The 27,401-nt window shown below is 47.4% G+C and overlaps 1 long non-coding RNA gene across 1 annotated transcript; it reads right to left on the bottom strand.

Moving 5' to 3' along the window:
* Window positions 1–27,401, bottom strand: LOC130306593 (uncharacterized). Its single transcript, XR_008855924.1, has 3 exons — window positions 27,269–27,401; window positions 14,412–14,498; window positions 1–482 (listed from the first exon to the last, which is right to left on the bottom strand). It is a non-coding gene; the product is annotated as an uncharacterized LOC130306593 (long non-coding RNA).

Below are 27,401 nucleotides of genomic sequence, written 5' to 3'. Positions count from 1 at the left end.
TCGCCCCCATGGTCCTCCTCCTCTAGATGACTACTGAGTCCCTGTAGGCCAACCATAGTGACCACATTTTTCTAAACTCCAAAGTTCCTCCATACGACAAATTTAAGCTACTTTTTGTAACCATTGCCAAGTGTTGGTCTGCATCCACAGCATGGGAATCAAGGCTTTGGCCACCGATAACAGATGTGCCAGAAGTGATCGCCTATGCATGGGACAGTTTGGATTCGGCAATCCCAATAGTACCAGAGTTGCTGTACGAGTAATTTTCTTACCCAAGATTTTGTTGATATGGAAGCTGACATCCCTCCAGTACTCCGCAATGTCTTTGCACGTCCACCAAATATGTGGAAGCATACCAACCTGTATTCTTATGACATCTCCAGCACATTTTTGAGGTAGATAAGCCCCAGTGATATAACATCTCTGGTGTGCGGTACCACCTTGATAACAATTTATAGTGCCCTTCTTGTAACTTGACACACCTAGAGAAACCATTAGAGTTTAGCATTATCTTTGCTTTGGATGTTGAAGTTAGCTGTATACCTAATTCCCATTCCCACAACATCAAGTATAAGGAGTAGGAATCCTTGTTATCACTTGCCAGAGACGAGCGTATGGTGGAGAGTTTAATAAAACCTGTGGATGAGGACAGTGCCAATTTATCTAACCACGGCAGATTGGATCTGATGCCATACTTCCTAAAGAGAGATGCACATGTATGCCTTACTGTGTATGCTTGTAGGAAGTAAATCTTTATGTTTGGTAGTAGTGATTGTAAAGTCTCTTGTGATGGAGGCTTATTCAAAGAACACAGATCTTTCAGAGGTATGTCATCAAGTTTGTCCCAAATGTGAGAGGCCATTACTGCCTGGGGTTCTAATATATAAGCCACTAACGAACTGGGCAATGGCGGTGACAAAGATGGCAATCCCCTACTTTCTGTGACATGGTCTTGTTAAAAGCTTTCTTGACCACCAGAGTGCCTCGCAACAACGGGTTAGTGATGAGGGTGGTGTGTGAGAGAGGGCAGCCACAATGCTCTTTGCTTAGAGAGACCCGGTGGTACGTATTGAGTTTCTAGTGCCTGACCTTGCAATAGACTAGTTTCTGCCATAATTTCTGCCCACCTCTGTACATGGACTGATTTGTACAGTTGTGCTATGTCAGGGACAGCTAATCCACCTTGAAGTTTACAGCTTTGAAGCTTAAGTAAACTTTATGGCAGACTTATGACAGAGGTGTCAGCAGAGAGCACTTCCTGTGAAACACAGTAGTTCAGTGTGAGAAGCGTGCGGGTGTGTCCCTGTTTGAGCTCTCCAGGACTCCCAAGCAGACTACAGAGGCAGGTGTTCTATTTGCTATTTGGGGGGGGGGGGGGGGGAAGAAGCCATCTACAGCCAGTTTTCCGGCCTGCGTGAGAAAATGTAGTAGGGACCGCAGTAACGTGGGCCCTGCTCCCCAGGCAACGGCGAGTAGTGTAAAGGCCACTAGAGGCAGGAAGGTCAAGAAAAGCCTGCAGAATGTGGAGATGTGGGGCCACCGAGACCCAAAAGAGTCTATGGAAACATATTGCTCCAGGATGACAGCTCGGTTTACAGAGTTTAACCGCTGTGGGAAAGAGCTAAAGGCAGCTAGGGAGGATTTGCACCTGGCCCAAAACATGGCTAACAGTGGTCCCATGAAGAAACGGCCTGAGCTGAAGGCGAGAATACAAGCCCAGAAAGCAGAGATCATGGTGTTGGAAGAGAGGAGGAAGGTCCTTTTGGAAGGCAGTGGACTGTTCCAGGAAAAACTGCTAAATGAGGACAGATTCGTCGCCATGAAATCCCCAGGTAAGGAGGTGGTGGATGATGGGGAGAGTAGTGGCGGTGAGGAGGAGGAGGTGGAGGAGCAGTCAGAGGTTGTCGGAGAGGCTGAGGAGAGGGTGGAGAGTATGATGTTGGATGATGGGGCCCCTGCTGCCTGTGTCACCCCTGCCCCCCCCTCAGTGAAGACCACCTTGCTGCTGCCCAAATGGTGGCCTTACCTGTCACATCTGATGAGAGCGAGGAGGACGGTGATGCCGGGGTGCTCTGAACCATCATCCTGCAGGAATCCCCCACTCACTTCCAGAACTTTTCTTTTGGTGATGATCTGGGCCCTGAAGGAGGCAGGAAGAAAGGGCAGAGGAGCAAAAAGAAGAGGAAAGTGGGAGAAGTTACTTGTTTTGTGTTTAGTCCTTTCCAGCAGTCTGGGCCGGCTGAGAAGTCGGTTCAGGCTGCTGGGCCCCCCACTCTGCAAGACCCCGCTTCTGAGGTGGAGCGGGGCCAGCACGGGGGGTACAGTGTGAAATCCAAGATGGCGGAGGGAGATGCTGAGAAACCCTCCTGTCCTGTCAGTAGGAAAGGGCAGGACAGGCCTGAAGTGGGGGGCGGTCCCCTGGGCATTGCTGATGCTGCGGGGCACTCCTCTGTGAGGGGGGGGGGGGGGGGAATGTCCAGGCATCAGCTGTACATTCCACGCGGTCAGGTGGTGCGAGTGCTGACATCATGGAAACTTCCCGTGAGGGAGGGGATTTCCTGCACGTCACATGGTGAAGGAGAAGGGTTGGCCCTGCTCATGGAATTGACGTCAGGAGATGGAACTAGTGACATCAGTGGCAGAGATGTGATGCTAGAGGCAGATTTAATGACATCGGCACCAGCAGTCTGTCTCAAGCCAGCAACATTACAGTATATCCCGGCCAGGTCAGTCAAAAGTAAGAGTGAAAAAGCTACTGCACTTAAAGGGTTTAGTAATACCTGTGTGGATGAGAGGAGTGGTAGTACTGTGAATGAGAAGGGTGGTAGTGCTGTGAATGGGAGGAGTGGTAATGCTGTGGATGAGAGTAGTGTTTGTGCTGTGAATGGGAGGAGTGTTAGTGCTGTGAATGGGAGGAGTGGTAGTGGAGCAGATGGGAGGAATGGTAGTGCTGTGAATGGGAGTAGTGGTAGTGCTGTGAACGGGAGGAGTGGTAGTGCTGTGAATGGGAGGAGTGGTAGTGCTGTGGATGGGAGTAGTGGTAGTGCTATGGATGGGAGGAGTGTTTGTGCTGTGAATGGGAGGAGTGTTAGTGCTGTGTGTGAGAGGAGTGGTAGTGCTGTGGATGAGAGGAGTGGTAGTGCTGTGGATGAGAGGAGTGGTAGTGCTGTTGATGAGAAGAATGGTAGTGTTGTGAATGGGAGGAGTGGTAGTGGTGTAGATGGGAGGAGGGGTAGTGCTGTGGATGAGAGGAGTGGTAGTGGTATGAATAGGAGGAGTGTTATGGATGGGAGAAATGATTGTGCTGGAAGTGCTGGTGGCTCTGGTGTGTCACGGTCTGGTCCGGCTGCCCCCCCCCCCCAGTCGCCAGGAGTTATGCAAGTGTGGCGGCTGGGGTTTGGGGAGGTTCAGCAAGTTCTTTACCTTTGGAATCTGGTAATGTTCACTTGCAGCGGCGCCTCCTGGAGGCGCTTAGGAGAGAGGACCCTCCAGGTAGAGGGAAAGGAGGTGGACCTGTCCTTTTGGGTGGAGAGACAGGGTTTTGGTGCGTTCCGAGAAAAAGATGGGGAGATCATATGGTCCCTCCATACACCCGGGCAGGAGGCAGGCCGCAGGAATGTGGCCCGTCTGGTGTGGACTGGCAATGATGCGTGCCCCAAAGGGGCAAGGTGGTGGAGCTTCTGCTCCAGATAGGTTTCAGGGCTAGGGACATCTTTGCCCTGATCCACCCCTTTGGCTCCTCTGAGTTTGATGTCAGCTTTGTTAGGCCAGAGGGTCTTGAGCTTTTCTGGTCTAATTATGAGCTGATGAAGAACAAGCCCGGATGGCGGGATTTCGCTGTAAAAGCGGTATCCCGCCACAGCATGCTGAAGAAGGTGACCGTATTAACCCGTAATGAGTCACTTTCATGCTACAATATCATGACCTGGCCTGGCAGGTATGGGGAGGTGACGGATGTCCCCCGAAAGAATTTTGATGAACACAGAATCTGGTCTGGGGCCTGGATGTTTTCCGTCCGTCTCAGGCGTTCAGGGAACACAGTCACCCACATCCCTTCGGCCACCTTCCTTGGACGTGACAGGATTCAGATCTTCTACCGGGGCAGCCAAAGCTGTGTCACAGGTGTGGTAACCCAAACCATTTCAGTGCAAACTGCACTCAGCAGATATGCGCCCTCTGCTGTGGGGGGGGGGGATCACCTGGCAGCCACCTGTAAGAAGATTAGGTGTAACTTGTGTGGTCACTGAAAGGTCACCCTTTCAGCCGGTGTCCGTGCTCTTTTTCCTCTGCTGCGACTGCTCCTGCTGGGGAGAGCCCGTCGGTTGCCTCAGTGGGGGAGGGGACCAGCCATGGAGAAGGGGCACCAAAACCAGTGAGGGAGAAGCATAAGACCCCCTCTCAGCTCAGGGGCATCTTTTTACCACTCCTGTTGAATGCCGACGGGTTATTGAATTAGAAATGGGGAGGTGCCTGATCTTAGATGTCTTCATGAAGGGACAGGAGCTCCGGCTCAGTAAAATCCATGCCCGTAAAGATCTCTTTATGAGGATTAAGCCCTTTCTTTTTACAAGTCGGCAGGTGATCTTTGGAGGGGACTTCAATAATGTCACGAGGTCCCAGGATAGGAGAGGCTCCAATGGTCCGCTGACTTGCGATAGTGTGGCACTGATTAGTATAGCTAGAGAAGCTTGCCTAGAGGATGCCCACATCCGGAGCCCCTTGGGCCACGTGGGTTTCACCTATCATCAAGGTAGTCGAAGGTCTAGGATAGATAGGTTTTATTTAAAGGAGGAAGCCGTCTCTTCCGCAGTGTCCGTGGTTGAGGTGGAGTTCTCCGATTACTGTATGATTTTGTTTTCCCTTAATGTTTCAGAGACCCCCCGGATGGGAAAAGGTTATTGGAAGCTGAATTCGTCCCTCCTGGAGGAAGCGGAGGTAAGACAGTCCTTTGAGGATTTTCTTCAGAGTCAGATACCTTTACTGGACCTATGTAGTAGTAAGTCAGAGTAGTGAGAGATATTCAAGAAGCGGGTTGCGGGGTTCTTCCGCCAGCTCTCGAGCCTCAGGTCCCTGAACAGGTACCGCTTGTATCAGGGTCTGAGGAGGAAACTCGAGCTTCTCGTTTCGACTGGAGGTAGCCGAGAGGTTATCTCCAGAGTGAAATCCTTGCTGATGAGGTGTCAGTACGATAGGCACGCATCTTTGGTTTTTGAGAGGGATTTCGGTAAGTACCGCTCGCCCGACCCTTACAGAAACTGTAAGATGTCAGTAAGTAGTAATATCATTTCAGGACTGATTGATAGCACAGGATCTCTGAATCGGTCCAGATCAGGGATCTTGGAGGTCGTCAGATCCTTCTACTCGCACCTCTTGGGGAGGAAGGATCTAGATTGAGACAGGATGTCGGTTTTCCTGGCTGAAACCATTCCTGAGCCAGGGGTAGACCCCTCTCTTGATGTTTTGGCAGAAGAAATCAGGGAAGAGGAAGTGAGACTGGCGATCGAGGGGCTTGCCCCTAAGAAGTCGCCAGGTCTGGATGGCTTAACATCCGAGTGGTACAGGACCTTTAAGGAGTCTTTAGCTCCCCTTTTGACTGAGCTATTCAATGAGTGTCTCTCCTCGGGCCCTCTGCCGAAGTCAATGAGGAGGTCAGCCCTGATTCTTCTCTCAAAGCGTAAACATCCCAGCCATATTGAGAATTGGAGGCCCATAGCTCTTCTCAATATGGACAGGAAGCTTCTGGCTAAGATACGGTTTAATCGGTTGGTGAAGTTTGCACCCCGGCTCCTTTCGGAGGCCCAGCACTGCACTGTTCCAGGCCGAAGCACCTTAAAAGCTGTCCTTAGTGTCAGGGAGGCAGTTACATATATAGTTACATAGTTAGTACGGTTGAAAAAAGACATACGTCCATCAAGTTCAACCAGGGAATTGAAGGGTAGGGGTGTGGCGCGAGATTGGGGAAGGGATGGGATTTTATATTTCTTCATAAGCATTTATGTTATTTTGTGGAGCGGAGTAGTGCAGGTCTCTGGAAGGGGTACTTGTTGTCCTTGGATCAGGCCAAAGCATTTGATCGGGTGAACCACGAGTACCTCTGGTCCGTCCTCCTGAGATATGGCTTACCAAGTACTTTTGTTAATTGGCTTAAAAACGATATCCCATGCAGCAAAGAAAAAAAAATACCTAGCCATTCCATAGTATATTCACCTACCACCTCTCTGACATGCTTGTGATTTTTTTTCCGGCCCCCATTCACCGGCTATTCGGCTCATAAATTCCAGTTACTTCCTGGTTATGGTGGCTATGCCTGTGATCTCAAAGACTACATTTCCCTGCATGCACTGCTCACATTTCCTGCTCTCAGCTGCCTGAGCAGAGAGCTTGTTACCACCCCTAACTTATGTTAGTCACTCCCACAGCTCTGCTAGCTCACTCACACATAACACTGAGCTCCAATCATAGCCCTATACAGCAGGGTGGCCACGAGGAAACAAACTAAACTCAGTGCTCAGAGAAAGGGACCCTGGAGTTGAAGCTGCAGTTTTACACTGTAAAATCACTCCCTCCCCCTCCTCCTCTCAGTGAAACAGCTTTACAGTGGCACAATCACCTCCCCCCTTCTCTGCCCTGCACTCCTCTCTCCCCAGTGCTCAGTGTGACAGCTCTACACTGGAAGCTCCCTCCCCTCCCCCCTCTCCTCCGTTCTCAGTGTTAAAACATTAGCAAGGAGAGGGGAAAGAATCAGCCTTTTTGCTGGGATGCTATGATCTGAATCAGCCGGCATATAGGCAGTGCTGCTCAGCCAATCACTGCAGAACAGAGGGAGGACAGTGTGAATATTCATCAGATGGGAGGGGCTAAGGCCGAGCACAGGGAGCTCTCTGTAGCACAGGGGTTTTCTGGGTAATTGTCACGTCACGGCCCCGGGATGCTGCTAATAACAGCCTGAATAGGGGGTCGCAAGTCATGAAAACCTGGAACAGCTGAATTTCCTGTCAGACAGAAGAATGCAGAAAAAGCTTGTTTCTAAGCAGCATTGGTAATGGAAGTGATTTACAAACCTATATAACTTTACCTTCTGCACTAAAAGCTGAACAATTTTTTACTGTGAGACTTGTCCTTTAAGATCTTGTATGCAGAGGCAGAGAGTTTCCCGCTGGTTAACGGGTGGTCTGGCAGCTCTTTTGAGGTGGGGTCCGGAGTCCATCAGGGTTGTCCTTTGAGCCCGCTCTTATATGTGTTTGCGATCGATCCCTTCCTTAGGAGGGTGAGTCGGGATGAGTCTGGTGGAGTCGGCTGTCACCCAGAGAGTGGTGGCGTACGCTGACAATGTCACTATTTTCGTCTCTTCGAGAGGAGGTCGATGTGGTGATGTCGGAGGTGGACCGCTACTCGGAGGCATCCGGGTCTAAGATCAAACGGGATAAGTGTGAGAGTCTCTGGCTGGGAGGGGGGGATCCTACATTTGATCTCCCGGATACCCATCCACGGCCCCAAGAATCAGCAAAAGTCTTAGGCATCACATTCGGCCAGGATGATTATCCCCCCCAAAAACTGGGATGGTAAGCTCCAGGATGCCACTCAGAAGGTGGACCAGTGGAAGGGTTGGTCTATGACCCTCAGAGAAAGGGTACACCTGATCAAATCGTACCTGCTCCCCTTGTTTATCTATCTGGGCAGCGTATGTATCTTGCCAGAGGTTTACTATACTAGGGTCTACAGCCTGTTTTTCCAACTGTTATGGGGGAACAGGATGAACTTAGTCAAGAGGGAGGTTACGTACCGCACGAGGAGACTAGGGGGTTTATCTATGGTAAACCCTGTGGTGTTCTTAATGAACACCTTCTTGAAAGCCAACATCTCAAAACTCTGGTCAGAGAGGGCTCCTCCGTGGGTAATCTCCTGCATGGAATGATTTCGGCCTTTCTTCCAGGAATGGGAGAGAGGAGGGCGAGTGAAGGACCTCCGTACGCCCCATGGATATCTTCCGGCTTATGCTACCCCGACTCTGAAGGCGATACGTTGGTGGGGTCTGGGAGTGTGGGAGATCAGGAACCAGTCAAGGCAGTTCCTTGACAAACGGGTTCTGTTGACCCACTTCCAGAAGCCTCTGGCGCTCAGGGACTGCCCAGGTTGGGATCTGAAGGTGGGGTTGTATCTTTTTAACATGAAAAGGATCCCCCAGAAGTTTGGGGACTTGGCCTGGCACTGCTTTCAGGGGAAGCTATATGTAAGGGACAATCTGAAGTGCAGGAACTCTGATTACCGGGGATGTCCCCGAGAATAGTGTGGGGACACGCTGGAAAGCATGGACCACTTCCTGCTTCATTGTCCCTTTAATATAGGGGTTTACAACCGGGAGGGCGCTTCCATCGGCTGGAGTCAACTTGCCGGCCTTACCTACCCTGAGTGGGCTTATGGGGCATTCAGGAACCTGGGTGGCCGAGACCGGGGCACTTTATTCTTAGTTAGCCTAGTGGTTAGATACTACACATGGAACATGGAATGCACAGTGTTTAGTGTCGACCCAGCAGAAAATCCTCTCCGAGGTGGAGGTCTGTAGCAATGTCACCGGTGACCTCGGGAAGATCAAGTCTTTGGAGTATAGCAGTCTTTGTACCAGTTCTCTCTGGTTCTCTCCTTTTCTTTTCATGTGCCCTAGGTGCTAGACCTTTTGGGTAGAGTACCTTTATTTTGGATAGGGGAAGTGTTATAGGGATAGAGATAGGGTGAGAGTAGGGTTAGTTTTAATGGAGGGCTAGAATTAGGGAGAATTGTAGGGGGGGGGGGGGGGTTTAGGGAAAGAGTTTAAAATTATTTTATCATGTCTGCCATCCTTCTTCCCGGTGGTGGGCTAATGCATGTGCACGCTAGCTTTTTGTTTTGTTTTAAGCTAATACGTTATGAAGGGCTTACAGGCAACCAAACTTGGTCCTAAAATGGGTTGTGGTTCAGTGTGTATAAGTTTGTGTATAAGTTTGCTGGGAGGAGTGCTAGGTGGGGAGGGTGTATTTGTGGGTGGTGGTGTTTTCTTCTTTGGGGGACCTGACATGGGTCAGTTAAGGACTGGACTTTGAACTGTACGAACGGTATGGACTCTGACCCATGTACAGGAGGGGTGGTGTGGGTGAGGGTGCAGTTTTAGTGTAGGGATTTTCTTAGGGTTTTCTATTGATTTTGATTTCTGTAGTGCATATATTGTATATTTTATTTATATATTATATTTTATTTAAATACTATATTTAGTGATTTTGTAAATATATTGTGTTTTATATCTATACTAGCTGAGTACCCGGCGTTGCCCGGTTTTTCCTTCCTAATCCTTGTTGGGGAGGAAAATAAACAAAGGAGGAAGCTTTTGACTTCATATCCCGTCCTCATATATTGTTGTCATATCCCGACCTCCTATCCAGTCATCATATCCCGACCTCCTATCCCGACCTCCTATCCCGTCCTCATATCCAGTCCTCCTATCCCGTCCTCCTATCCCATCCTCCTATCCCGTCCTCCTATCCCGTCCTCCTATCCCGTCCTCCTATCCCGTCCTCCTATCCCGTCCTCCTATCCCGTCCTCCTATCCCGTCCTCCAATCCCGTCCATCTATCCCGTCCTCCTATCCCGTGCTCCTATCCCGTCCTCCTTTACCGTCCTCCTATCCCGTCCTCCTATCCCGTCCTCCTATCAAGTCCTCCTTTCCCGTCCTCATATCTCGACCTCCACTCCCGTCCTCCTTTCCCATCCTCCTATCCCGTCCTCCTATCCCATCCTCCTATTCAGTCCATCTATCCAGTCCTCCTATCCCATGCTCCTATCCCGACCTCCTATCCCTTCCTCTTATCCCGTCCTCCTATCCCGACCTCTTATCACGACCTCCTATCCCGTCCTCATATCTCGACCTCCTATCCAGTCCTCCTATCTCGACCTCCTATCCCGTCCTCCCATCACGACCTCCTATCCAGTCCTCCTATCCTGTCCTTTTATCCCGTCCTCCTATCCCGACCTCCTATCCTGTCCTCCTATCCCGACCTCCTATTCTGTCCTCCTATCCCGTCCTCCTATCCCGACCTCCTATCCCGGTCCTCCTATCCCGTCCTCCTATCCCGTCCTCCTATCCCGACCTCCTATCCCGACCCGTAATATGTGTACCAGTTATTGAAATATCTCCAGCCGTACGGAAGTTATGTGGGAACATACATTTCCCATTGATTTGCATGGGACTTTCAACAAAAACCCTGACCCTCACAAATGGGGGTAGTTAAGGGTTAAATTAACTACCCTATATTTTAAGTGGACATATAAGTAACATGTGACCAAGTATTATCGAAATATCTCCAGCCGTTTGGAAGTTATGCAGTAACATATTTCCCATTGACTTGTGTGGGACTTTAAACATAAACCCCGCCCCTGGCAAATGGAGGTGAGTAAGGGTTAAATCACATATCCTATGTTTGTTGTTGACATATAAGTAACGTATGTGCCAAGTTTCATGTTAATATCTTTATCTCCACCTCCTATCCCGACCTCCTATGCCGACCTCCTAACCCAACCTCCTATCACGTCCTCCTATCTCGACCTCCTATCCCGACCTCCTATCCCCACCTCCTATCCTGACCTCCTATCTCGACCTCTTATCCCGTCCTCCTATGTTGACCTATTTCGATCTCCTATCTCGACCTCCTATCCCATCCTTCTATCTCGACCTCCTATCTCGACCTCCTATCCCGACCTCCTATCCCAACCTCCTATCCCGACCTCCTATCTCGACCTCCTATCTCGACCTCCTATCTCAACCTCCTATCCCGTCCTCCTATCCCGACCTCTTATCTCGACCTCCTATCCCGACCTCCAATCCCGTCCTCCTATCTCAACCCCCTATCCCGTCCTCCTATCTCCACCTCTTATCCCGACCTCCCATCTCAACTTCCTATCCCGTCCTCCTATCTCGACCTCCTATCCCAACCTCCTATCTCGACCTCTTATCCCGTCCTCCTATCTCCACCTCATATCCTGTCCTCATATCCCGACCTCCTAACGCGACCTCCTATCCCGACCATCCCGTCCTAATATCTTAACCTCCTATCTTGACCTCCTATCTCGACCTTCTATCCCGTCCTCCTATCCCGACCCGTAATATGTGTACCAGGTATTGAAATATCTCTAGCCGTACGGAAGTTATGTGGAACATACATTTCCCATTGATTTGCATGGGACTTTAAACAAAACCCCCGACCCCCACAAATGGGGGTAGTTAAGGATTAAATTAACTATTGTATATTTTAAGTGGACATATAAGTAACATGTAACCAAGTATTATCGAAATATCTCCAGCCGTTTGGAAGTTATGCAGTAACATATATTTCCCATAGACTTGTATAGGACTTTAAACATAAACCCCTCCCCTGGCAAATGGGGGTGACTAAGGGTTAAATCACCTATCCTATGTTTCTTGTTGACATATAAGTAACATGTGGCCAAGTTTCATGTTAATATCTTTAACCGTTTGGAAGTTTTTGTGGAACATACACACATACATACATACATACACACGCGTTGAGTTTTATATATATATATAGACTAGCTGAGTACCCGGCGTTGCCCGGTTTTTCCTTCCTAATCCTTGTTGGGGAGGAAAATAAAGGAGGAAGCTTTTGACTTCATAACCTGTCCTCATATATTGTTGTCATATCCCAACCTCCTATCCCGTCCTCCTATCCCGACCTCCTATTCCTTCCTCCTATCTTGACTTCCTATCTCGACCTCCTATCCCGACCTCCTATCTCGACCTCCTATCCCGACCTCCTATCCCGACCTCCTATCCCGACCTCCTATCCCGTCCTCCTACCCCGTCCTCCTATCCCGTCCTCCTATCCCGTCCTCCTATCTCGACATCCTATCACGACCTCCTATCCTGACCTCCTATCCCGTCCTCCTATCTCGACCTCCTATCCCGTCCTCCTATTTCGTCCTCCTATCTCGTCCTCCTATCTCGCTCGACCTCCTATCCTGACCTCCTATCCCGTCTTCCTATCTCGACCTCCTATCCCGTCCTCCTATCTCGACATCCTATCTCGACCTCCTATCCCGTCCTCCTATCTCGACATCCTATCTCGACCTCCTATCCTGACCTCCTATCCCGTCCTCCTATCCCGACCTCCTATCCCGACCCCTTATCCCGACCTCCTATCCTGACCTCCTATCCCATCCTCCTATGCCGTCCTCCTATCTCGACCTCCTATCTCGACCTCCTATCACGACCTCCTATCTCGACCTCCTATCTCGAACCTCCTATCCCGTCCTCCTATCTCGTCCTCCTATCCTGTCCTCCTATCTCGTCCTCCTATCCTGTCCTCCTATCTCGTCCTCCTATCCCATCCTCATATCCCGTCCTCCTATCTCAACATCATATCTCGACCTCCTATCCTGACCTCCTATCCCGACCTCCTATCCCGTCATTCTATCCCATCCTCCTATCTCGTCCTCCTATCCCGGTCCTCCTATCCAGACCTCTTATCCCGACCTGCTATCCCAGTCCTGCTATCCCGGTCCTCCTATCCCGTCCTCCTATCCTGACCCGTCATATGTGTACCAGGTATTGAAATGTCTCCAGCCATACAGAAGTTATGTGGGAACATACATTTCCCATTGATTTGCATGGGACTTTAAACAACAACCCCGACCCTCACAAATGGGGGTAGTTAAGGGTTAAAGGGTTATGTGACCAAGTATTATCGAAATATCTCCAGCCTTTTGGAAGTTATGCGGTAACATATATTTCCCATAGACTTGTATGGGACTTTAAACATAAACCCCGCCCCTGGCAAATGGGGGTGAGTAAGGGTTAAATCACCTATCCTGTTTGTTGTTGACATATAAGTAACATGTGTGCCAAGTTTCATGTTAATATCTTTAGCCGTTTGGACGTGATGCTGGAACATACATACATACACACACAGACACACACACACAGACACACACACACACGTTGAGTTTTATATATATAGATTGTTTAATATTATAGTTGTTATGGCAGTGTTGGACCAGTAGTTGTGTTGGCATGTGGTTTATTTGGAGTATTTCCGGTTATTTGGCCCTGATTTTTTATTTATTTTTTTACACCAAGTTGGGCTATTTTTGTTAGTTTTCATTATGCAAGTGTGAGTGTGCTGATTTGTTAGTTGTATGGTTTTGGTATTTTCATTAGTCTCGGATGAGGATTCAGGTAATTAATTTGGTCTAGTTTTGAAAGTGAATGTGTTTGTTATATGATTATTTTTATTATTATTTTTATTTTATAAAAAAAAAAAAAAAAAAAAAAAGGAACCAAGAAAAAAAAAATGGAAAAAAAGATAAGAAAAATAAAAATATATATATAATTTTTTTTGTGTACTTGTTATGTTTCTTGTTGTGTGTTACCAAGTATGCATGCTTTTGAGTTATAGCCGGGTAATGCTAAATTTTATCTTTTTATTTTAAGCCAAGTTGTGCTATTTTTATGTTAATTTTTGGTATGTGTGTTAGATAGTTTGGGCATATTTTAGTATTTCAGCAAAACTGGGCTGGCCGGTTAGGCAGGGTTTTGTTTTTGTTCAAGAGTATTTTGTATTTATGTTATAGCTGGTTAAGCTTATTTTGTTTTGTGTTTTGAGTTTGATATGTTTTCTATTTTTCTAATAAAAAAGAGTGTCAGCAGAGAGCACTGTGGTCAGACAGAAAAGAAATTCACAAATTTCTCAGTTTTATATAGCAGCTAATAAGTACTGGAAGGATCAAGATTTTTTAATAGAAGTAATTTACAAATCGGTTTAACTTTCAGGCACCAGGTGATTTCAAAAAATGTGTTTTATACTTGTTTCCACCAGAGTTCCCTTTTAATAATAGACATCTTACTGCTAGATGACAGAGCTCCTTCTCTGTTAAGTGATCGTTCCTTGTCTCTATGACATAGATTGCGTTGTAAGAATCCCGCTGATGCCTCTGATCAGATGGATGGATACATTGACCCCACCTCCACCTCCCTCCTTGTATGTAGTTTTCTCCCCATAGGTAGTTTGCCCCTCTATGTAGGACCCCATGTAGGTAGTTTTCCCCCCTATGTTGTACCCCCTCCCCCGGTAGGTAGTTTTCCCCCCTATGTTGGACCCCCCCCCCTGGTAGGTAGTTTGCCCCTCTATGTAGGACCCCATATAGGTAGTTTGCCCCTTTTATAGAGTACACCCTGTAGTTTGCTTGCCCCCTATATATAGGACCCCCCTGTAGTTAGTTTGTCTTCTCTAAATAAGGCCCCTTGTAGTTGGCTTGCTCCTTGTAGGTAGCTTTACACACGTAGTTAGTCTGTCTTCTGTAGTTAGCTAGCCACCTGTAGGTAGGAACACCCTGCCCCCCACCATTAAGGATAAAAACAAAACACATACTCGCCTCAGTTTCCCCGCAGTCACAGTCACCTTCTAAGGGTGCGTTCACACGTAGTAATTCTAGAGGAATTCACGCTGAAAAAAATCCTTTAAAAAAAAAAACGAAATTTCATTTCGCGCGGAAGGGGAGAGTTTGTGGGAGGGCCAAATCGGCCATTTTATGATCCTGCTACTCAGAAATCTATAGCATACACCTGCGAGTTTGCTGCAAGATATGTCCAAAAAGAAGTCTTCAAAGAAATTCCAAGTAGATCTTGCCGAACTAATCATAGAGGTATGTTTCATTATGTTGGCTAAAACTACAAAGGGGTGACAATTCCTAAATTTATTGCAGGATAATTTTATGGGCCAGTTTGTGGAGGACCCAACAAGAAGTGATGCCTTGTTGGATCTGATCATTTCCAACAACGCAGAGCTGGTTGGTAATGTAACTGTGCGGGAAAACCTTGGTAATAGCGACCACAATATAGTTACTTTTGACTTAAAATGTAGAAAACAAAGACAGGCGGGGAAGGCAAAAACATATAACTTTAAAAAGGCAAACTTCCCTGGGCTGAGGGCTGCACTACAGGATATAGACTGGGGGGAGGTGTTGTCAAATACTGATACAGAAGGTAAATGGGACATCTTTAAATCAACTCTAAATAACTATACATCTAAATATATACCAAAGGGGAACAAATATAAACGATTAAAACTAAATCCTACATAGCTGACACAAGATGTTAAAAGAGCAATAAACAAGAAAAAAATAGCCTTCAAAAAATACAAATCTGATGGGTCAGCAATAACATTTAAACAGTACAAAGAGCTTAATAAAATCTGTAAAAATGTAATAAAAACAGCAAAAATTCAAAACGAGAGACAGGTGGCCAAAGAAAGCAAAACTAATCCTAAATATTTTTTTAGATATATAAATGCAAAAAAACCAAGGACAGAGCATGTAGGACCCCTTAATAATGATAATGGGGAGGTTGTCACGGGCGATCAAGAGAAGGCGGAGCTACTGAATGGGTTCTTTAGTTCTGTATACACTATGGAAAAAGGAGCTGACATTGGCCAGGTCAGTGCTGGTAACACATCATATAATGTACTGAACTGGCTTAATGTAGAGATGGTACAAGGTAAGTTAAGTGATATAAATGTAAGCAAATCCCCAGGGCTGGATGGACTACACCCAAGAGTTCTTAGAGAGGTAAGTTCAGTAATATCTGTACCCCTGTTCATGATATTTAGAGATTCTCTTGTGTCTGGTATTGTGCCAAGGGACTGGCGCAAGGCGAATGTGGTGCCAATCTTCAAAAAGGGCTCTAGGTCTTCCCCAGGAAACTATAGACTGGTAAGTTTAACGTGCATTGTGGGTAAATTGTTTGAAGGACTTATAAGGGATTACATACAGGAATACATAGGGGATAATTGTATTATAAGTGACAGCCAGCATGGGTTTACTTAGGATAGAAGTTGTCAAACCAATCTAATTTGCTTTTATGAAGAGGTGAGTAGAAGCCTTGACAGAGGAATGGCTGTGGATATAGTGTTTCTGGATTTTGCTAAAGCGTTTGATACTGTCCCTCATAGACGTCTGACAGGTAAGTTAAGGTCTTTGGGTTTGGAAATTTTAGTTTGTAACTGGATTGAACACTGGCTCATGGATCGTACCCAGAGAGTAGTGGTCAATGATTCGTACTCTGATTGGTCCCCGGTTATTAGTGGTGTACCCCAAGGTTCAGTACTGGGCCCGCTGTTGTTTAATTTATTTATCAATGATATAGAGGATGGCATTAACAGCTCTGTTTCTATCTTTGCAGATAACACCAAGCTTTGTAGCACGGTACAGTCTATAGAGGATGTGCACAAGTTACAAGATGACTTGGATAGACTAAGTGTCTGGGCATCCACTTGGCAAATGAGGTTCAATGTGGATAAATGTAAAGTTATGCATCTGGGTACTAATAACCTGCATGCGTCGTATGTCTTAGGGGGGATTAAACTGGCAGAGTCACTGGTAGAGAAGGATCTTGGTGTACTTGTAGATCACAGACTACAGAATAGCATGCAATGTCAGGCTGCTGCTTCCAAAGCCGGTAGGATATTGTCATGTATCAAAAGAGGCATGGACTCAAGGGACAGGGACATAATACTCCCCCTTTATAAAGCATTGGTACGGCCTCACCTGGAATATGCTGTTCAGTTTTGGGCACCTGTCCATAAAAGGGACACTGCGGAGTTGGAAAGGGTGCAGAGACGCGCGACTAAACTAATATGGGGCATGGAACATCTTAGCTATGAGGAGCGATTAAAGGAGTTACAATTGTTTAGTCTTGAGAAGAGACGTTTAAGGGGGGATATGATAAACGTATATAAGTATATTAATGGCCCATACAAAAAATATGGAGAAAAACTGTTCCAGGTAAAACCCCCCCAAAGGACGAGGGGGCACTCCCTCCGTCTGGAGAAGAAAAAGTTTAGTCTCAAGGGGCGACACGCCTTCTTTACCGTGAGGACTGTGAATTTATGGAACGGTCTACCTCAGGAACTGGTCACAGCAGGAACAATTAACAGCTTTAAAACAGGATTAGATACATTCCTGGAACAAAATAACATTAATGCTTATGAAGAAATATAAAATCCCATCCCTTCCCCAATATTGCGCCACACCCCTACCCCTTAATTCCCTGGTTGAACTTGATGGACATATGTCTTTTTTCGACCGTACTAACTATGTAACTATGTTTTTAGAGCCTATCCTATACTCTTTAAGTAGCCATGTGCTCAAGTGCATATTACCAAGTTCAACCCATTTGGCCATACCAACCAAGCAGATTGCTTAGTTCGGTGTTTACCAACCAGGGTGCCTACAATTGTTGCTCCCAGCATGCCCAGACAGCCGTGGGCTTTCGTGGCATGCTGGTACTTGTATTTTTGCAACAGAACTTTGCACCCTGAAAGCATTGATCTGATTGATTGATAATGGTAAACTTTACTAAATCTGTGGCATTGCAAACTTGTGCAATATTACAATATTTGTTTTAGTACATGTCAAAAATATTTTCCACCCAGTTAATAAAAATGCCAAATAATCACTTAGCATTGTATTGTTTAAAAAGGGGTACTCCACTCCCCTGCATCCATAACTTTAATGTTCCGAACGCAGTGTGCGGACTTTTGTGTTCATGTCCGCCCCCTTGTGATGTCACGCCCTCCCCTTCAGGAAAAGTCAAAGGCTGTCACGCCCCCTTCACATATACTTTCGTTGAGGGGGCGGGCATGCAGTCAAGTGGGGCGGACCTACGGAAGCCCGCACACTGTGTTTGGTAACATTACATTTATGGACGCAGGGGAGTGGACTTCCAGCGCATGGGAGCCAAGTACCCACTGCTCTGATTCCCCCGGCGGGGATGCGATCCGCGTGGCAGGACGTGCCTGCCCGCGGGTCGCATCCCGTTCTGTTTACCTGCCCTGTCCCCGCCTGCTCAGTCCCGGCGCGCGCGGCCCTGCTCTCTAGGGCGTGCGCCGGGTCTCTCAGATTTAAAGGTACCATTAAGTGGTATCTGGCCCAATCAGTTCTAATCACTCCTACACTATATAAACCCACTTCCCCTTCCTGTCCTCGCCGGATCTTGTTTCCTTATGCCAGTGAAAGCGTTTATTGTGAGCCTATTGCCTGTGTATCCAGACCCTTTGCCGTTGCCCCTTATTACGAACCGTTGCCGCCTGCCCTGACCTTCTGCTACGTCTGACCTTGCCTTGCCTTGTGTACCGCGCCTGTCTCAGCTGCCAGAGAGGTTGAGTCGCTATCGGGTGGAACGACCTGGGGGTTACCTGCTGCAGCAAGTCCATCCCGCTTTGCGGCGGGCTCTGGTGAATACCAGTAATCCCTTAGACTCCGTTCCCCTGGTACGGCCCACATCATCGCCTCACTGGCACAGAGGATCCACTATCCGTGTCCTCCCCGCATACCAGTCCGGATCCTGAAAGTAGATCCGGCCATGGATCCCGCTGAGGTGCCGCTGCCCAGTATCGCTGACCTCACCACCGTTGCTGCTTCTAGACTCTGCCTGTCCCTACCTGATAAGTTTGATGGGGACTTTAAGCTGTGCCGTGGGTTCCTGTCCCAGTGTTCCCTACACTTGGAGATGATGTCGGACCAGTTTCCCACAGAACGGTCTAAGGTGGCGTTCGTGGTCAGCCTGCTGTCTGGAAAGGCCTTGTCCTGGGCCACACTGCTTTGGGACCGCAACGATCCTGCCACTGCTACCATTCAGTCCTTCTTCTCCGAAGTACGCAGGAGCCAGCCCGGGCTTCCTCAACCGAGACGGCTCTATTGAATCTCGTCCAAGGGAGTTCTTCAGTGGACGAATACGCCAAACAGTTCCGCAGTCTCGCCTCTGAGCTAGCCTGGAACAATGAGGCCCTCTGCGCGACCTTCAAGAAAGGTTTATCCAGCCACATCAAAGATGTTCTGGTCGCACGAGAGATTCCTGCTTCCCTGTCTGAACTCATCCATTTGGCCACCCGCATTGACATGCGTTTCTCAGAAAGACACCAGGAGCTTCGCCAGGAAAAGGATCTTGTTCGCACCAGGCGGTTTCCACACTTGGCACCTCTCTTCCAGTGTCCTTTGCAACCTGTTCCTGTGCCTTCCGCCGAGGAGGCTATGCAAGTGGATCGGTCTCGTCTGACCCAACAAGAGAGGACTTGCCGCAGGAATGAAAGTTTGTGCCTGTACTGTGCTAGTACCGAACATTTCCAAAAGGACTGTCCTATTCGTCCTCCGCGTCAGGGAAACACACGCACCTAGTTAATGTGGGAGAGGCGTTACTAGGTGTGAATTCATCCTCTCCACGACTGTGCGGATTTCTCTACCCGCAAATACTTCCTTCTCCGCGGTGGCCTTTCTGGACTCAGGTTCAGCAGGAAATTTCATTGAAGCCTCATTCATCAACAGATTCAATATTCCTGTTACCCGTCTCGTCAAACCGTTCTTCATTTCATCAGTGAATGGAGAAAAACTGGACTGCACCATGCGTTACCGCACAGGACCCATGCTCATGAGCGTTGGAGTCCTCCATCAAGAAAATATTGAATTTTTTGTATTGCCCAACTGTACCTCAGAAATTCTTCTTGGCTTGCCCTGGCTCCAGCGTCATGCACCTAACCTCGACTGGACCACTGGGGACATTAAAAGTTGGGGATCTTCCTGCCACAAGCAATGTCCCAAGTCCGTTCCTACCAGTCAAGTCTCCATCGCGATACCTTTGTCAGGCCTTCCTAAGGTCTATCAGGACTATTCTGATGTTTTTTGTAAAAAGCAAGCAGAGGTCTTACCACCACACAGACCGTACGACTGCCCTATTGACTTGCTTCCTGGTACCACACAGCCCCATGGCAGGATTTACCCACTCTCTGCTCCAGAAACGCAAGCCATGACTGAATACATTCAGGAAAACCTAAAAAGAGGTTTTATCCGGAAATCTTCTTCTCCAGCCGGAGCTGGATTCTTCTTCGTGGGCAAAAAAGACGGATCTCTATGCCCGTGCATAGACTACCGCGGTCTTAATAAAATAACAGTAAAAAACGCTATCCTCTGCCACTTATCTCGGAACTCTTTGACCGACTGCGCGGAGCAAAAATTTTTACCAAACTTGATTTATGGGGCGCATATAACCTCATTCGAATTCGCGAGGGCGACGAGTGGAAAACCGCATTTAACACCAGAGATGAATATCTCGTCATGCCGTTTGGACTTTGCAATGCCCCTGCAGTCTTTCAAGACTTTGTTAATGACATTTTTCGAGACTTGCTGTATACCTGCGTTTTAGTCTACTTAGATGACATTCTAATTTTTTCCTCCAATCTAGAGGAACACCGTCTCCATGTTCGTCAAGCGCTCCAGCATCTTCGTGAAAATCATCTGTACGCCAAATTTGAAAAATGTCTTTTTGAACGCAGCAGCCTTCTTGGGATACTTAGTCTCTGGTCAAGGTCTTCAAATGGATTCAGACAAACTCTCCGCGGTCTTGGATTGGCCATGCCCCTCTGGATTCCGTGCTATCCAACGTTTTCTTGGATTCGCTAACTATTACCGTCAATTTATTCCCCACTTCTCCACCATCGTTGCTCCTATTGTGGCACTGACTAAGAAAAACGCAAATCCAAGATCTTTGCCTCCCTAAGGGGATGAAGCTTTTAACCGTCTCAAGGCCGCCTTCGCCTCTGCACCGGTTCTGTCCAGGCCTGATCCTACGGAGCCTTTTTTCCTTGAGGTTGACACCTCCTCGATCAGAGCTGGAGCCATCCTTCTTCAAAAAATCTCTTCTGGAAAAAACATCACTTGCAGTTTTTTCTCCAAAACCTTCTCTCCTGCAGAAAAAAACAATTCTATTGGAGACCGAGAACTTTTGGCCATTAAGTTGGCGCTTGAGGAGTGGAGACATTTTTTGGAAGGATCCATTCGTCCCATCACCATCTACACGGACCATAAAAATTTAGCTTATCTCCAGACCGCCCAGCGGTTAAATCCTCACCAGGCTAGATGGTCGTTGTTTTTTGCCCGCTTCAATTTTGTAATACACTTCCGTCCTGCTGACAAAAATGTCAGGGCTGATGCTCTATCAAGTTCGACCGATGCCTCTGAGTCTGAAGCTCCTCTACAGCACATTACACTTCCTGAGTGCCTGATCTCCTCTGCCCCAGCCTCTCTGGTGCAAATTCCTCCTGGAAAGACTTTTGTCCCTCCACGTCTTCGCCTCAAGATCCTCAAATGGGGTCACTCCTCTCATTTGGCTGGCCACGCTGGAATCAAAAAATCCATTCAGTTAATTTCCCGACTATATTGGTGGTCTTCCCTGGAGAAGGATGTGACTGATTTCGTTCGGGCTTGTACAGTTTGTGCCCGTGATAAAACTCCTCGCCAGAAGCCTGCAGGTCTTCTCCTTCCTCTGCCAGTGCCTGAACGGCCATGGTCCCATATTGCTATCGACTTTATCACTGATCTTCCATCTTCTCATGGCAACACAGTCATTTGGGTGGCCGTTGATCGTTTTTCTAAAATGGCTCATTTTGTCCCTCTGCCTGGTCTTCCTTCCGCGCCTCAGTTGGCGAAACAATTTTTTCTTAAAATTTTTCGTCTCCACAGGCTTCCCACGCACATCGTCTCTGACAGAGGCGTTCATTTTTCATCTGCTTACCACCCACAATCCAACGGGCAAGTGGAAAGAGTTAACCAGATACTTGGTGACTACCTGGGACATTTTGTTTCATCCAGTCAAAATGATTGGGTGGACCTTCTGCCTTGGGCCGAATTTTCTTACAAATTTAAAAGCTCTGAATCCTCTTCCAAGTCTCCAATTTTTGTGGTGTACGGCCGTCACCCTCTTCCCCCCCTCCCCATGCCCACTTCTTCTGGAGTTCCTGCCGTGGATGAACTGACTCAAAATTTTTCCTCCATCTGGCGTGACACTCGAAAGTCTCTTCTATTGGCATCTTCCCGTTTGAAGAGACACGCCGACAAGAAGAGAAGGGTTCATCCTGTTTTTTTCCCCCGGTGACAAGGTATGGCTTTCTGCTAAGTACATACGAATCCGGGTACCCAGTTACAAGTTGGGCCCTCGATTTTTAGGCACATTCAAAGTCAAAAAACAAATTAACCCTGTCTCTTATCAACTTCATCTTCCTCCCTCTCTCCGCATCCCTAATTCTTTCCATGTTTCCTTGCTCAAGCCTGTTGTTTTTAACAGTTATTCTCCCAAGGTCACTCTTCCTGCTCCTGTCTCTGGCTCCTCCGATGTATTCTCTGTGAAGGAGATCCTCGCTTCTAAAGTTGTCCGAGGTAAAAGGTTTTATTTCATTGACTGGGAGAATTGTGGTCCTGAAGAGAGGTCCTGGGAGCCTGAGACCAATATTTTGGACAATGAGCTCATCCACAAATTCCTTGGTTCCATAAAGAGGGGGAGACCTAAGGGGGGGGGGTACTGTTACACCGAGCGCTCCGGGATCGATGCTCTGATTTCCCCGGCGAGGATGCGATCCGCGTGGCGGGACGTGCCTGCCTGTGGGTCACATCCCGTTCTGTTTAGCTGCCCAGTCCCCCGCCTGCTCAGTCCCGGTCCGCGCGGTCCCGCTCTCTAGGGTGCGCGTGCGCCGGGTCTCTCAGATTTAAAGGGCCAGAAAACCATTAAGTGGTGTCTGGCCCAATCAGTTCTAATCACTCCTACACTATATAAACCCACTTTTCCTTCCTGTCCTCGCCGGATCTTGTTGCCTTGTGCCAGTGAAAGCGTTTATTGTGAGCCTATTGCCTGTGTATCCAGACCCTTTGCCGTTGCCCCTGACTACGAACCGTTGCCGCCTGCCCTGACCTTCTGCTACGTCTGACCTTGCCTTGCCTTGTACTTGTGTACCGCCCTGTCTCAGCTGCCAGAGAGGTTGAGTCGCTATCGGGTGGAACGACCTGGGGGTTACCTGCCGCAACAAGTCCATCCTGCTTTGCGGCGGACTCTGGTGAATAACAGTAATCCCTTAGACTCCGTTCCCCTGGTACGGCCCACGTCATCACCTCTCTGGGACAGAGGATCCACTATCCGTGTCCTCCCCGCATACCAGTCTGGAGTCTGATATTAACTAAGGCTCCCAAGTCATTTTCCACGTCAGTCGTCCCAAGTGTTCTCCCATTTAATACATAATCCCAGCCCGGATTTTTCTTCCCCATGTGCATTACCTTACATTTATCAGTGTTGAACCTCATCTGCCACTTCCCAGCCCAAACTTCCAACCTATCCGGATCCATTTGTAACAGTGCACTGTCCTCTAGTGTTAACCGCTTTACGGAGTTTAGTGTCATCTGCAAAGATTGCTACTTTACAATTCAACCCCTCTGCAAGGTCATTAATGAATATATTAAATAGGACAGGACCCAAGACGGACCCCTGTGGTACCCCACTATTAACAGTCACCCAATCAGAATAAGTAGCATTAAAAACCACCCTCTGTTTCCTATCATTGAGCCAGTTACTTACCCCTTGCACACATTCTCCCCCAGCCCAAACCTTCTCATTTTATGCACCAACCTTTTATGTGGAACCGTATCAAATGTTTTGGAAAAATCCAGATATACGACATCCAGCGATTGCCCCTGGTCCAGTCTGGAGCTCACCTCCTCATAAAAGCTGATCAGGTTAGTTTGAAAGGATAGATCCCTCTTAAATCCATGCTGATACGGGGTCATATATTTATTTTTATCAAGATATTCCAAAATAGCATCTCTTAGGAAACCCTCAAACAATTTACATACAACCGAGATTAAACTGACAGGTCTATAATTCTTAGGGTCACCTTTTGACCCCTTCTTAAATATTGGCACCACATTTGCCATGCGCCAGTGCTGGGGAACAGTCCCTGTCACTATAGAGTCCCTGAATATTAAAAATAGGGGTCTGTCTATTACATTACTTAATTCCTTTAGATCACGGGAGTGAATGCCATCTGGACCTGGTGATTTGTCTATTTTGATTTTTTGTAGGCGGCACTGTACTTCTTCCTGGGTTAGACAGGTGACCTGTACTGGGGAGTTTACCTTATCACACTGTATTTCACCTGGCATTTCATTTTTCTCAGTGAATACAGTGGAGAAGAATTTGTTTAATATATTTGCTTTTTCCTGATCCCCGTTTATAATTTCTTCCTCATCATTTTTTAAAGGGCTTACACTTTGATTTTTGACCTTTTTGTTATTTATATAGTTAAAGAACATTTTGGGGTTAGTTTTACTCTCTTTGGCAATGAGTCTTTCTGTCTCTATTTTTGCGGCTTTTTTCTGTTTTTTTACATATTTTACATTATTCTCTATAGCTTTTTAATGCTTCTTCACTGCTGTCCTGTTTTAGTAATTAAAATGCTTTATTTTTGTCATTTATTGCCTTAACATTTTTATTCATCCATATTGGTTTTCTTTTATTTCTGACCCTTTTATTCCCATAAGGTATATACATCTAACAGTGAAAATGTAAGATATTTTTAAAAGTCTCCCATTTAGTGTCAGTATTGTTCTTTTTGAGGACATTATCCCATTTTATATTGTTAAGGGCTTCTCTGAGTTGATCGAACTTTGCCTTCCTAAAGTTCATTGTTTTTGTGGCCCCTCGAGAGATTCCCTTATTGAAGAACAAGTTATAATGTATTATATTATGATCACTATTTCCTAGGTGTCCATCTACTTGCACATTAATTACTCTGTCAGGTACGTTGGTTAATATTAAGTCTAATAGGGCGCCCCCACTGGTAGGGCCCTGCACCATTTGGGACAGATAATTGTCTTTAGTTATAGTCAGAAACCTGTTTCCTTTATGAGATTCACAGGTCTCAGTCTCCCAGTTTATATCAGGATAAAGTCCCCCATTATTATCACATCATTTTGATTTGCTGCCTTGTTTATTTGCCTCAATAATTGATCTTCTGCCTCTTCCATTATGTTTGGTTGCTGATAGCAAACCCCTATGAGAATTTTTTTGTTTTTATCTCCATATATTTCTACCCATAATGACTCCACATTATCGTTTCCCTCCCAAATATCCTCCAGCAGTGCGGCCTTCAAATTGGACTTTACATAAAGGCAGACTCCTCCCCCTTTCCGTTTTGTCCGATCCTTCCTGAATAGATTATAACCCTGTATGTTGACCGCCCAGTTACAGCTATCGTCCAACCAAGTCTCTGTTATGCCGACTATGTCATAATCCTCCTCAGAAATTTTCAACTCCAGTTCGTAAGTTTTATTGGACAGACTTCTGGCATTAGTCAACATGTACTTCAATGGTGTATGTTTTTTTTCCTATGATGCCTATCCTTATTAACTATTCTAACCCCTCCCTCTGCTCCACCCCCAGGTACATTATTAAGTCCCCCCTCTATCTACACTATCTTCCCCCTCTATGTTGTAGGTTCCCTCACCCCCAGTCCCTAGTTTAAACACTCCTCCACCCTTCTAGCCATCTTCTCCCCAAGCACAGCTGTACCCTCCCCATTGAGGTGCAGCCCGTCCCAACGGTAGAGCCGGTAACCGACAGCGAAGTCGGCCCAGTTGTCCATGATCCCAAACCCCTCCTTCCTACACCAGTTTCTGAGCCACTTGTTTACCTCCCTAATCTCCCGCTGCCTCTCTGGTGTGGCTCGTGGTACAGGTAATATTTCAGAAAATACTACCTTGGAGGTCCTTCCACCTACCTCTTACTTTGTCATTGATGCCAATATGTACCATGACTGCTGGGTCTTCTCCAGCCCCACCCAGCAACCTGTCAACCCGATCCGCGATGTGCCGAACTCGAGCGCCAGGAAGACAACACACTGTTCGGCGATCCCGGTCTTTGTGACAGATCGCCCTGTCTGTCCCCCTAATAATTGAGTCCCCCACTACCAGTACCGGTCTGGCCTGCCCTGCACTCCTCCCTCCCTCCTTACTGGAGCAGACACCCCCCTGGCGGTCAGAGGCAGAGTCCTGCTGCAGTACCGCTAGCTCTGAAATGGCATCCCCCTCATCTGCCAACCGGGCAAACTTGTTGGGGTGTGCCAGTTCAGGACTAGCCTCCCTGACATTTTGCCCTCTACCCAGTTTTCTAACTGTAACCCAGCTAACTGCCTGACTGTCCTGCACCTCTGTCCCACTATCCTCCCCCACCTCTACCCCAGATAGTACCTGCTCAGTGAGCAGGAGACTCCTCTCCGGGTTGTCAAAGCATCTCAGTGTTGCCAGTTGCTCCTCTAGATCCAGAATCTGGGCTTCCAAATGAACAACTCGCACACATCTCGCACAACAATATGCACCCTCAAACTGCTGTTCAAGGATTGCATACATTGTGCAAGATGCACACTGGACTGCCTTTTCCAACATGGAGGTCATACTAGATTTGGGGATAGCAAAAATTAACAGAAAAGAAAAAAAAAATCAAATATTTCAATTTAAACTTCCTGAATTTAAAGTCCCTTCATTTTAAGTCCCCTCACTTTTATACTCACTCACTTGTATACTTCACACTCTTGTATACAGACACACACTCGCTAGCTCAACAATCACTTAGTGTACTTGCTTTTATATTTACCACAGCCACAACCACCTCTCCTCCACTGCCTGGAAGTGAATCCAAATGGCCAGCTGGCTGCAAACAGCTGCAATTTATCAGCTGCTAATTATTTAGTTACTCCACCCTCTCTCCACCTGTAATCCTCCCAGACAGAGAAAGAGAGGGAAAAGAAAGAAAGAAAAAAACACAGAAATGCACTCAAAATGCTCACAATACTTTACAGTATACCCTTAATTTTAAGTCCCCTCACTTTTATACTCACTCACTTGTATACTTCACACTCTTGTGCCCCCCCTTTAATAATTCCCCTGTACCATAGCACCCGAGCAGCTCTCACCTTTCACACACGCTGCTCCGTTCTTGCAGTGTGAACCCTGGCGATGTGATGTTCGGGCACCGGCGCGATGGTGTGACGTCATGGCGCCGGCCTGCAGTGGATGGCATCCCCGCGGCTCACACTGCGTGAACGGAGCTACATGTGAGAAAGGTGAGAGAATGGTGGAGCGGGACAGCTGAAAGCTCCACCACGCTATAGGACAGCATTTTAGCCTCCCGTCCTGCTCCAGGCTCTCGCACTGCTGGCTCGGTCGGTCGACAGGGCTAGCTGCTGAAACGGGATAGGGGCAGGAGGACGGCTTGGCAGGACAAGCAACGGCTCTGCTCGGGGCCTCGAGCCAGCTCGTGGCCCCAAGCAATTGCTTGGTTTGCCTGTCCTGTAGCAACTAGACTGTTTGCAGAGAGAGGTTGATGAACGTGAAAATTTAAAATATTGCAAACTCTACTTACCACAATGTGATCAACAAACGGGCTGTGGGTGAGATTGCTTGACGCATCACTGTGTCCTGATAACGCAGGTGTGGACCAAGAATGTCCAGCAGCTTGTCTAGGGCCTCCATAGGCATCCTCACAAAGTTGTTAC

The sequence above is a fragment of the Hyla sarda genome, unplaced genomic scaffold, assembly GCF_029499605.1.
Source record: "Hyla sarda isolate aHylSar1 unplaced genomic scaffold, aHylSar1.hap1 scaffold_1384, whole genome shotgun sequence".
Taxonomy (NCBI): domain Eukaryota; kingdom Metazoa; phylum Chordata; class Amphibia; order Anura; family Hylidae; genus Hyla; species Hyla sarda.
This window is presented reverse-complemented; position numbering and strand designations above follow the sequence as displayed.